Consider the following 13,257-nt stretch of genomic DNA (forward strand, 5'->3'; position numbering starts at 1 on the left):
ATCTAATTTAATGTATAGAGTAGTCTACCCAATAAAAGCAGAATACATGTTCTTCTGATGTTGAACACATGGGATTGTTTGGGAAGCATTCATACTTTGTCAATTTTTTGGAAAAGTTTCTGCATGTAATACTTTTACAAAGATTGATCATATTCTAACAACTTTTAATAAATCAATTATAACAACTAACAACTTTTAGTAAATCCAAAATGATTCAAGTCTATAAAGTATATTTTCTGGCCACAGTGGAATAAAATTTGATATTAAAGACAGAAAGATTTCTGAGAAACTCCTAAGTAGTTTCAAAATAAACAATCACTTCTAAATAACTGATGAGCCAGTGAGAAAACCAAAAGAAAATTACAAGTATTTTGACCTAAACGAAAAGGAAAAAATGACATTTGAAAATATACATTGTATATTGCAAAAGCAGTACATAGGAAAAATTTTATACCACTGAATTCCTATAATAAAAAAGAAGAAAGGTCAAAATCAAAATCAGTAGTTTGTTTTTGAGAATAATTAATAAAATTGATTTTAAACCTTTAACCAGATTAATTAGGAAAAGTGATATTAGTATAGTTTCTAAGCAAAAAGTGAAATTAGTACAGTTTAACTAACCTGCACATTGTGCATATGTACCCTAAAACTTAAAGTATAATAATAAAAAAAAAACACAACCAAGTGACAGTGCACAAGCTATTAAGTGGCCACAAAAATGGAGAAAATATTAAAAATATGTGAATCTAAAAAAAAAGAATATTAGGAGAATGTTATGAACAACTTTATACCACTGTATTTAACAGTTTATATGAAATGTACCAGTTATTTGAAAGACACCAACTACCAAAGCTTACCCAAGAAGAAATAAATTGTAGAGTTCTATATATAAAGGAATTACATTTGTAGTAACAAATCTTGCTACAAATAAAATTCTAAGTCCAGATTACATCACCAGTGATTTCTACAATATATTTGAGAGGAAAATAATACAAGTACTAAACAAACTTCCAGAAAAGTGGAAAGGAATACTTTCCAAGTGAATCATGTGTACGGAATTAACCTGACACCAAAACCTAGACAGAAACACTTCAAGAAAACTACAGACCAAAGTACCATCTGATGAAAGTTACAAAAATCTAAAACAAAAACAGAATACATCACTATGCAAAATGAATAATACGTGGTGCCAAAGTGGGTTTTACTTAGCAATGCAAAAAATGCAATGTAGTTCACCATATTAAATTATTTAGAAAAACATCATCTCAATAGCGATGGAAAAAGTCATTTGACAAAACCTAGAATTCCTAATAAAAGTTTTCAGCCAACTAGGCATAGAAAGGAACTTCCTCAACCTGATAAATACCATCTATGGAGACCTAAATAGCTCATGATATTTAATGGTGGAAGACTGAATGCTTTCTCCCTAAATCAGGAACAAAACAATGATGTCTGCTCGCACCATTTCTATTAAACATTTTACTGGAGGCTCAAACAGTGCAATAAAGCAGAAAAATGAAACAAAAAGTGTCCAAACTGGAAAGGAAGAAGTAAACTCTTTTTATCCACACAAGGCATAATGGTCTTTTAAAAATGTTTACTGAAATCTACTTAAAATCTAATAGAACAGTGGTAGTGCATATATGAAAGAATATACATCAATGTAAATAATCAATTACATTCCTATATATTAGTAATGAAAATGAGAAACTGAAATTTTAAAATACCATTTACAATATCATCAACAAGTGGTAAATACATAGAGGTAAATCTGAAAAATAGTTGTGAAATATCTGTATGCTGGAAACTATAAAAAAATGCCAAAATAATTAAAGAAACATAGACATAAAGACATATACTGTATTCATGAGTCAGAAGACATATTAATCATTGAAATGTCAATTCTCCCTAAATTAGTCTATAGGTTCAATATGATCCCAATGGAAACTTCCACAAAAGTTTTAGTAGGGATTAACTAAGAGATTTTAACATTCATGTGAAAATACAAAAGGCCTGGAATAACCAAAACAACTTTGTTTAAAAAAAAATAGTCCCACAAAACTCTCAGAAGATACAAAGAGTATTAATACTATCTTTCAAAGACAATGTAAAGCTACATCAATCCAGAGTGTGATGAATTGATGTCAAGAAAGACAAATTCTTCAATTTAGTTTATGTCAAAGGTATTTAAAAAGCAACAGAGACCATGTTTGGGTCATATTAGGAAGACATACTTGAAAATATCCAGAATTCTGTGATACTCAATTAAAACTAAAGCTAAAATTTGCATTAAAGACATTTATAAGATTGAGCAGGTATTGATACTATAAAAATAATTTTTGAAGCACCATGGTGCTTACTAGACATAGTGTGCATACTATTACATCCTCATACATTTAAATCTTGGCCCAACTATTTAAGACTTACATCTAATGTTTAGAGCTCTTCCTATTTGTAAATAATAGGTGATAACACATTCTCTTAAGGGTTGTCGTTTCAGCCTGAGAGGTTATGCCTGTCATAAATATCAGAGGCAGTATGGCAAACAGTAGGAGCTCAATAAATGCTGAATTTCTCAATTTTTTTGTGTGTGAATAATGAAGGATAGAGTCTGTGCTTATTTCATGTGCTTACCCTTTATGACTAACATGTTATTTGGCAGAATTTCAACAAATGCCAGCTAAATCAAATCTTGAATAAAAATAATCCAGAATTGCAAACAATTGCCAGAAAAAAATACCCAAAAAGTGTAGGAAGAACAATACACAAAAAATAGAGAATAATAGGAATAGAAAATGTCAAGTATTTTAGAGCAAAGAACATTTGCAAAAGTTGCTTTTTTTTTCAGGTTGACTAATCAGGAGACTAGAAACTAGATTTTCATTGAAGACAGGTTTTTCATTAAAGTGTAGTATTTATTTATTATTTTTAGAAGTATAAAGTTTAATATCAAAATTACAAGTCAGAAATAAAAACTGTGCTGCTACAGTCTGAAAAGTGAACATTGTGCCCTAAATTCAAGTAATAAGTTACATATAGCTAATCTTAGAACAACCAGGTTAGAAAATTAAAACTTACAGGGTTTAACAATCTTGATATCCTTAAATGAATTACTCAACAACATTGCCATTTAGGGGAAAAAGGAATAGAAAACATCATAGCAAAAAATAATAAGATTTTAAATTTCTTTATCTCTATGTACTTCTAATAATAATGGTAAATCAATTTAACATCAGGTTAAAAATTTTTCACTTTCTATCTGCCGGACACTGGCTATTTTTCATGTACGTAGAAAATATAGTTAAAAACCATGTATCCAGAAAAGGAATTCTAACAGGATAATCAGAACAGAGACTGCTGTCCAAATGATATTCACAATATTTCTGAAATTGAAGAGTTCATTTGCAATTTTAGATGTGTTGTTTTTGACTAACAGAATAGAAAAATGAGGAAATTCACAGTTAAATAAAATTTCTGAGTTGAATAAATATATCAATTGAGAGAAAAAGAAATAACCCATATTTTGCCATTGCTATAATAGCATTCGACTGCACACATGCATAAAAAACTGCTCGATTTGGTTAACATAGTTTTTATATTATTTATTTCACTATGAATAAAGTTGAAAACGTGTATATCTTATAAAGGATGTTTTGTACATAACACATAGAGTAGTTTGGATTTTTGTTTTGAAAATAAGGTGAACCAGCAAAGGATTTTAAATAAGAGTATTGCAGAATCAGGACTGTACTTTTGAAAATTCATGCATAATGCATTGAGAAAAATAGAGAAATATTAGTTAAAATTATTAATACATGAAAGAAAAGATAAAGTACCAAGTTAATACAGTGGTAGCAGTGATAGCAAGCAAGGGGAAGTCAATTATATTTTGGTGTAGAGAAGTTACATGTGAACAAGAAAGTACATCTATCTTATATAACTCACAGGCTTCTAGCTTAAGAAAGTAGGTAATGACTGGTTTCTTTCACAAGCAGTGAATATAGGACAAGTATGTTATGGGGGAAGAGAAGCTTAATTTTATACCTGATGCATATGGGACACTCGCGTATAAGTGGAAGTTGAATATATAAGACAAATGCAGAAAATAGAGGCCTGAGCAGAAGAGAGAGATTCATCAGAAATAACTAGCATATTATAAGTAGAAACTGAATGTTGAATATGGAACAAATTTTCCAAAGGAAGAAGATAGAGTGAGGATAGATGACTAAGGAAAAATCTCTGGGTGTCACTAGCCTTTAACTACCACTTGAATGAAGAAACAAAAGAGTTACTATGTAGTTTTGAAAAAACCTGAAGAAGATGATTCTTTTTGATTATGACAGAGACATTGAGATTTATTCATTAAACACCTATTTATTGAATATCAACTATGATACAATTGATCAACTATATCAATTGTAGCAGATACTCAAGACACAGGCGATAAAATTAAAAAAGAAATGGTAGAGGATCTGCCCACAAAAAAGGCTTAAGCCTAGAGGGAAATAAAGTTAACTATGTAAGTATGTAACTTGGAGGTAAAGGGTGTGCATGAAATAGTGGAAGACAAAACAGTTATATTTAAATATAAATATATAACAGTTATATTTAAATATAACTAAAAAATAAAGGGTGATAGAGCAAGGGCCATTAGTAGAGGTAATAAAAGAAGCTGAGAAATTAAGAAATAAAACAATTGACCACATTATCTTCTTCGAACTCTGTTCCATTTATTTCCCCAGTGGATAATTACGGAGGAAGGGAGGATGTGTCTATAGCACAGGTCGAGAATTAAATCTGATGGAAAGAAATAATATTTATTCCCTTCCAAATTAGGTAACAGAGAGATCTCCAATCAGGATCGTGCAAATTCTGGTTCTGCTACATATTAACTACGTGGATATTAACTAACCTCTGCAATGTTACCTAACCTTTTGAAACTTCAGTTTCATTATTTTTAAAAAAGATGACAATATTAGTATCTTTCTGATATTAAATAACATAATTATTGATGATTCTTTTTAGCACAATTCTTTGAATATATTAACAGATCAGTAAAGAGCGTTATTATGTTTTTTATTGTTTCTGAGAGTGGAGCTAAAGAGGAGAACACATATTTCTCTATGAGAATAAAAATTTGAGAAAATTCATGAATTACAAATTATCATTCAATAATTAGCAGAATGTTCACCAGAAATGGGGATTTGAAGAGGTTAATGAAGTATAAAAGAAAAATTGAGAAAAGAGACTAATAGGCAGGGTCAAATGCCCTGATGAGAAATTAAAACATTAAGTTCTTAAAATACATAAAAATACAGAGTTTATTTTTCCTTGGGAATGCTGGGCATCTTAGGTGTTGGAAAAGAGACTTTTTTTTTTTATCATTTGCTTGTTTTGTGGTTATAAAGAAATATTTTGTGAAATGACCATTCTTAATTATCAAATAGAAGGTTATCTATGTTCTCATTAGGTAATTTTCAATATAGCATAAAGTTGAGGGTGGTATTGCAGAATAATATGTAACTAGAACATTTTGTAAGTATTATGGGTATTTTATGTATGGCATTGATGATTTCCAGCATAAGCCAGTGCAGGTTCAAACGTATCCCAGAACTCTGTAGTAGCTCTGATCCCCTTGGTAGCAATTGGAGAAAGATGCACCAACCAGGAGATTAAGGGTACTGAGAGGAAGGGCGAAGTTGCTACAGGTAAATGTAAATAGTGAATGCTCTAACTTCTCTCTCCCTCTTCTTTCTCCTGCTACTGACTTCTTCTCCTCCAGCCTCCTCCTTTGTCTTCCCTGCCTCATTTTTCTCCTCTCTCTTTTGCTTCCACTTAGATTTACATATTTGCTTAACATTCAACTCTGAACATAGTGTTTCTAAGAAATCTATTGATTTGCATCAACCTGGCTGCTCGAGTAAGCAGTCACTTTGCCTACATAAGTTCCTAGACTAACTTAACAAAGATTTATTAAGTACCTTTATTAAGTGATTGGTACTATTTTAGGCACTGTTTATATATAAATATGCCAAAAGAAGCTTGTATTCCAATATTTAGCAAACTGGTTATCTTTCATTGTTGTGTTTGTGACGTATTTTAGTCCTAACATTAACAGAAAATACTAATTTTTAAAATATAATTTATAGTGTGATGCAATCTGTTGTGCATTTTGATAATGTCTAAGCATTACAATTATTTTCTAGAAGAATGCTGTTTCAATTTTATATAGAGTTAAATAGAAAACTAAACATAATATAAAATAATTTACCTAAGCAGGAACTCAAAGATTTTATCCACTGCTGACATTTTATATGAAACTATGAAATGATTTAGAAAACATTTCAATGAACCATCATCCCTTTTCAAAGAAACATAATACTCAAATGTATCACTTCATATTTTTTTCATTCAGAGATTAAGAAAAATAGAAAACATATAGACACATAATTCTTCCAAGTATATGTGTTACGAATCCTCTCCAAATGAAGTACATTTATAGTTTTTAAAATGCAACTTCTTTAAAACATTCTGATGCAGTATTTCTTCTCTTTTCTTTTAAATTGTTACCTTATGAATAAATTTGTCTTTTAGTACTGCAACCTGAGATCAAAACATTTAGCACCATAAGATCAGACTAGTCAAAGTATCTGTAATAATCCATTGTAGAGTACCAAAGAAGTATTATTCATACTTGCTACTGTATTGCGAATTATGTGCAAGCACAGTTCACTGAGCAAAGTCAATGTTCAGTAATTATTAGTCGAGTGAATGAGCAGATATCAGTTCCATTTTGTGGTTTGTTACTAAGTGTTTTAAAAATATCAATAATGAAGTCATACAGTCTTAATTTTGATGAGCTAATTTACATGTTTATTTTCACAGAAATTTATAAACATTTAATGATATATAGAACTAAAATAGTGAAACACATTGACTACTCCAAATGTAGAGTTTGCATTTTGAAGTCAGTTTTTAAAAAATTGTTCTTCACAACCCTTCTGATATCTCTAATCTTTCTTGCATGCAGTTCTGTTTCCAGACGCCTATATCCTTTCCTTCTAGTTCTCTGCCTGCCCAGAGACTACATCTTTAGAGATGAGCAAAACTCTGCACTCTGCAAAATCAGCACCCTCTGTCTAATCAAAAGTTAACTTGGCCCAGGTTTTAGTTTCTCTGCTAAGTATTGTTGGCAAGTAATATAATAAATCTTATTACAGGATACAGCTGATTATGTATACATTATGTCTTTGGATAAATTTGCATTTTAAGAGGAAGGCCAAGGATGCCTTAATTACAAACATTGCATTTTTGGTTATTTAAATAGTATCTGGGAAAATGGTGAAGATATATAGGAAGTGAAGAAAGATACCTGTATCTTCCACGTGTGAAAGATTATCTCAGTAAATAGAATTGGCTACATATTCATCTATTATAATAATACCAAAAAAGAAGATACATATCTTCAAAGCTTAAGAAAATTCAGAATTTTTGTAGTCAGCAAAATGAATGGCAAAGATAATGAGAGAATAAAGATACAAAAATGAGTATTGAAAAATAGAATTCTGATGGGAAAACTGTTAATTTTTAAAATTATATGTAAAGGTGAGGTTGCTGTTAAGCATTTTACACCAATAGAGATATCAATTGGAATATTTTATGTGAAGAAAAGAATTAATGGCTTAACTTTGTCAATAAAGAAAGCATCTACTTGTGTTCTCTTGTCTTATTCCTTTTACTTCTGTTGCACTCGAAATGATGGCAGAACTTTTGATTTATCACATTTTTAATTGGTCTCCTTGGTGACATGTTCCATATGTTTATTATTCACTTAGTCAAGTTCTTCTCTGATTTTACTATGATACCTGAATGCTAATTTTTCTACTTTCCTAATCCTTAAATATATCATTTATTCAAAGACAGAGCCAGTATAAAGAATCTCCGTTTACTATTTTCAGAAACTCCTGTCCCTATTTTTCACATTTCTTGCAGAATCACTGGAAATACTTTCAATTAACAAATAGTATAAGAATAACACTCATAACCTGGGAAAAAGAAGTAAATTATTTGTTTGCTCTCATGCATCTGAAACCATTGTAAGAATGTGTTTTCTGGCTGGGCATGGTGGCTCAAGCCTGTAATCCCAGCACTTTGAGAGGCCAAGGAGGGCAGATCACTTGAGGTCAGGAGTTCAAGATCAGACTGGCCAACATGGTGAAAACCCGTCTCTACTAAAAATACAAGAATTAGCCATGCGTGGTGGCGCATGCCTGTAATCTCAGCTACTGGGAAGGCTGAGGCGGGAGAATCACTTGAACTTGGAGGTGGAGGTTGCAGTGAGGCAAGATTGTGTCACTACACTTCAGCCTGGGCGACAGAGCAAGACTCCGTCTCAAAAAAAAAAAAAAATGTGTTTTCTAAATCAAATGTCTAAACCATTTGTTGAATGTAAAATCTACACATTTCAGTTTAGTTTTGTGTCAAATATCAATTCACTTAATATATTTTTATCATATTGCAATTTTTTTTCTTTTTTTATTATTATTATTTTACTTTAAGTTTTAGGGTACATGTGCACAATGTGCAGGTTAGTTACATATGTATACATGTGCCATGCTGGTGTGCTGCATCCATTAACTCGTCATTTAGTATTAGGTATATCTCCTAATGCTATCCCTCCCCCCTCCCCCAACCCCACAACAGTCCCCAAAGTGTGATGTTCCCCTTCCTGTGTCCATGTGTTCTAATTGTTCAATTCCCATCTATGAGTGAGAACATGCAGTGTTTGGTTTTTTGTCCTTGCGATAGTTTACTGAGAATGATGATTTCCAATTTCACCCACGTCCCTACAAAGGACATGAACTCGTCCTTTTTTATGGCTGCATAGTATTCCATGGTGTATATGTGCCACATTTTCTTAATTCAGTCTATCATTGTTGGACATTTGGGTTGGTTCCAAGTCTTTGCTATTGTGAATAGTGCCACAATAAACATACGTGTGCATGTGTCTTTATAGCAGCATGATTTATAGTCCTTTGGGTATATATCCAGTAATGGGATGGCTGGGTCAAATGGTATTTCTAGTTCTAGATCCCTGAGGAATCACCACACTGACTTCCACAATGGTTGAACTAGTTTACAGTCCCACCAACAGTGTAAAAGTGTTCCTATTTCTCCACATCCTCTCCAGCACCTGTTGTTTCCTGACTTTTTAATGATTGCCATTCTAACTGGTGTGAGGTGGTATCTCATTGCGGTTTTGATTTGCATTTCTCTAATGGCCAGTGATGATGAGCACTTTTTCATGTGTCTTTTGGCTGCATAAATGTCTTCTTTTGAGAAGTGTCTGTTCATATCTTTTGCCCACTTTTTGATGGGGTTGTTTGTTTTTCTCTTGTAAATTTGTTTGAGTTCATTGTAGATTCTGGATATTAGCCCTTTGTCACATGAGTAGGTTGCGAAAATTTTCTCCCATTTTGTAGGTTGCCTGTTCACTCTGATGGTAGTTTCTTTTGCTGTGCAGAAGCTCTTTAGTTTAACTAGATCCCATTTGTCAATTTTGGCTTTTGTTGCCATTGCTTTTGGTGTTTTAGACATGAAGTCCTTGCCCATGCCTATGTCCTGAATGGTAATGCCTAGGTTTTCTTCTAGGGTTTTTATGGTTTTAGGTCTAATGCTTAAGTCTTTAATCCATCTTGAATTAGTTTTTGTATAAGGTGTAAGGAAGGGATCCAGTTTCAGCTTTCTCCATATGGCTAGCCAGTTTTCCCAGCACCATTTATGAAATAGGGAATCCTTTCCCCATTTCTTGTTTTTCTCAGGTTTGTCAAAGATCAGATAGTTGTAGATATGCAGCGTTATTTCTGAGGGCTGTGTTCTGTTCCATTGATCTATATCTCTGTTTTGGTACTGGTACCATACTGTAATCTTTTAAAGTAAAATCGAATAAAAGATTTCTTTAGAAATATTACACATTTGTAGTAGTTTTAATTTTTGATGTCTTACTTTTGATAATCTGGATATATTACAAACTATATATAAAGTATTGATTTGTATTATGTGTAGATAAAAGATAGTAAGGGCTTAGAATACATCAAAGTAAGCAAAGAAACAACACTTATTCCATTATTATATTTTAGATAAGCATCTGAACCTCTGTTAGTTAATTAAAATTAGTAGGCTTAGTTTAATATGTCTACTTGATATATATATTCAGATACTTAAAGATGATAGTTGATATCTTGGTTGGAAGTTATACAGGGAAATATATATATATGTATGTATAAATATAAGTCTTCAAAATTAAAACTGTATTTGCACCATCCTGAATACCTTCCAACCAAGACACGAATAGCAGAGCTTCTGGTGGTGTTCTACGCCTCTGTCAAATTCAAATATTAAAATTTTCACAGCTAATGATACTTGAAGACCATTACACAGGCATTGTGATAAAGTTGAAAGGATATGTTATAACTTTGGAGTTCACACTCAGAGCAGGATTGGATCTGCCTTGCAAAAGGGCTTAATGCTGGTGCCATTAACCATCTCTTTTTCAGTTTCACTGCATCCAACACTCACATAGATGAACAGACCTACACAATCACAGTCAACAGGTACACTGTAGGAAGACAAGATTTTTCCTTAAATGCAAAATATTTAATATAAAATATTATACTTTAAGCAAGGGGAGAAGGAGTAAGTTAGCATACTTGGTTAAAAAGAGGCAAATGTATTTATAGACTACATGGAATTTGACAAACTATGTAGGGCACTATGTATGACCCAGACCAGACCAGGCCAGGATGGTCATTTCAGGCACAGGAGCTAAGAGTTTCATCACTTCTTGATGAGGAAGAGATGGAGATTTAAAATTCATTGTGCATTTAGAGTCTCATTTCAGAAAATGAATTCAGTTATCAAGAGAGCGTTTTTATCATCTTTGTAAAATTTCAAAGAAAAAAATCACTGTAGATATTTTTATATGAGAACATTTTGAATGATTAATCCTACAAAGCTATTTTCTATCTCATCATCTGGAAAACAAAGTATACAAATGCAGGAAAACAGCCACTGTTCAGAGTCCAGATGAGGTCAGCTACATTATTTTTCTACTTTGCTCATAATCTGTATAAAAAAATGAATAAATATCAGGTGCAACTTTCTAATTTCAAAGCCATCCAGCAAGAAAATGAACTCCTTAATAAAGTAAAGTTTCCCCACTGCAAGAATTGTTCAAGCAAAGACTATTAACCTTTTTTTATTTTCTGTGATATTATTATAGGATTCTTTTTACATTAAGGGAAATTATTCATACTTTCAGAAATTAGGTTTCCATTATCTAAATTTTTTTATACATGAATTGATCAGCTTTTATGCTGTTATATTGTGGCTTTTGTTTTTCTTTAGGACTTTATTTTGTTTTTTAGCCATATAGAGTGGTGTCGGGGTGAGAAAGGAGAAAAGGAGATATAATTCACCCCAAAGAGACACTCCTTATCAATAAGAGAGAAAATTAAGAATGTTTGGCTTTCAATAAATAACCAAAATTCTTTGATGACATTGAGGATGCATGGAAAAATGGTTAATGTATTTAGATAATTCAAGACACTCTAAGAAATGTGTGAAATAAAAGAAAGATTGAGAGAAAGAAAAGTCTGAATAGAAGAGAACTTGTCCATAACTGAGAATTGAGAGTGTTTTTGAGGCTTATGAAATTATATTGAGGAATTCACATATTATACGTAAAATGGAATGACAAAATTATGACTATAATTTATGGAGAATCAGAAATATGATGCAGATTATGTTTCTGAGATGTGAATATTGTTTAAATTGAAATAAATATTTTTCTTAGTATTTTGTTGGTGGACTACTTGCTAATGTTTTGCTATAAACAATGTTTTTACACTACATTTATGATTAAGCATTTTAGGAATGCCTTCTCTTATCTGCTAAATTTGAAAAACTACATGATTTGAATATACATTAATATTTATGATTATTTTAATTGTTACAATATGACTTTAATCTTCCCAAGAAAATATAATTTACAACTTTATTAAGAGATAGCAAATAACTTTCCCATGTGTTCTGAACTTGTTAGAATGCCCCACAAACTGCCTCATTTATGTGACAAGGTGTTTATTAAAGAAGAAAATTATGTGCCACATATATAGTAGTGAAGTAAATTAAAATTAAGAGTTATTTCCTGGATTTATAGTTGATTCTCATGTTTGATGAGCCTTTTAAAGGTTGTTTTGTGTAAATTATTCCAGAAATATTATAGAGTAATTGTTCAGTAGCATAACAACTACATGTAGTAAAACCCTAAAATTAAATTGTTAAATTATTTACACTTTGGATGTTGTATGGATTCAAGTCCCAACTCCAAGACTATAAGAAGCTCTACAAGATTACTTATCATGTTCTAAAACAAAATTTTAATTATAATTATAGTCTTCCTCTTCATACTAAAAATACGTAAACCACAATGAATAGTTTTGCATAATAATTGCCTAGCAAAATAAATATCCAAAAAAAGGTTTTATTGAGTCCTATTGTAAAAATGATCAACTAGACCAAAAATATAATTATACAGTATTCTGATAAATTAATATACTATATTGGTTCAAATTTATATCTTTTTACATATATTAAAATATGTCAACTTATATATCCCTTTATATATTCCTTTATACTGATTTTATTGTAGTAAAATGCAAAATAATATTGTTTTTTGCGTGCCTGCACACGCAACTATAAATTAAGCTACTGAGGAACTCACAGATACTGTTGATGTTGATTATAGCCAAATAAATAATGTAAAGACTACACTACTGTGCTCACCCAGAACCAAAATCAAATTATCCTGTGTAGCAGACACCACAGGTAAATCTACAGGAAAATCTACATTTTGGAAAAATCTACATTCTTCCAAATTGCCAGAAGTGACTGTTACAACAGATGCATAGATATCAATATTGGTACAAAAAATGAAAAATACAGAAATAATACCTCCAAAGGAACATGTTAATTTCCCATGAACAGATCCCCAGTAAAGAAAATCTATAAAATTTCTAGAACTGAATTAAAAATAATAATCTTAAGAAAACTCAGCAAGCTAATGGGGAGCATAAGGTAGATAATACAAAGAAATCAAGAAAACAATTCATGATTGAATGAGAATTTCAAAAGTGAGCGAGATATCATAAAAAAGAACCAAACAGAAATCTTGGAAATGAGGAATTAAATCCATAA

General features: G+C 31.3%; 1 long non-coding RNA gene across 1 annotated transcript in view; it reads left to right on the forward strand.

The window, feature by feature from the left end:
* LOC129023119 (uncharacterized) overlaps window positions 1–7,715 on the forward strand; it is a 42,339-nt gene extending 34,624 nt beyond the window's left edge. Inside the window, exon 4 of the long non-coding RNA XR_008496691.1 lies at window positions 7,031–7,715. This is a non-coding gene — a long non-coding RNA (uncharacterized LOC129023119). The remainder of the gene's footprint in view (window positions 1–7,030) is intronic.
* Window positions 7,716–13,257: the final 5,542 nt, after the last annotated feature.

The sequence above is a fragment of the Pongo pygmaeus genome, chromosome 1 (assembly GCF_028885625.2).
Source record: "Pongo pygmaeus isolate AG05252 chromosome 1, NHGRI_mPonPyg2-v2.0_pri, whole genome shotgun sequence".
NCBI classification, from domain to species: domain Eukaryota; kingdom Metazoa; phylum Chordata; class Mammalia; order Primates; family Hominidae; genus Pongo; species Pongo pygmaeus.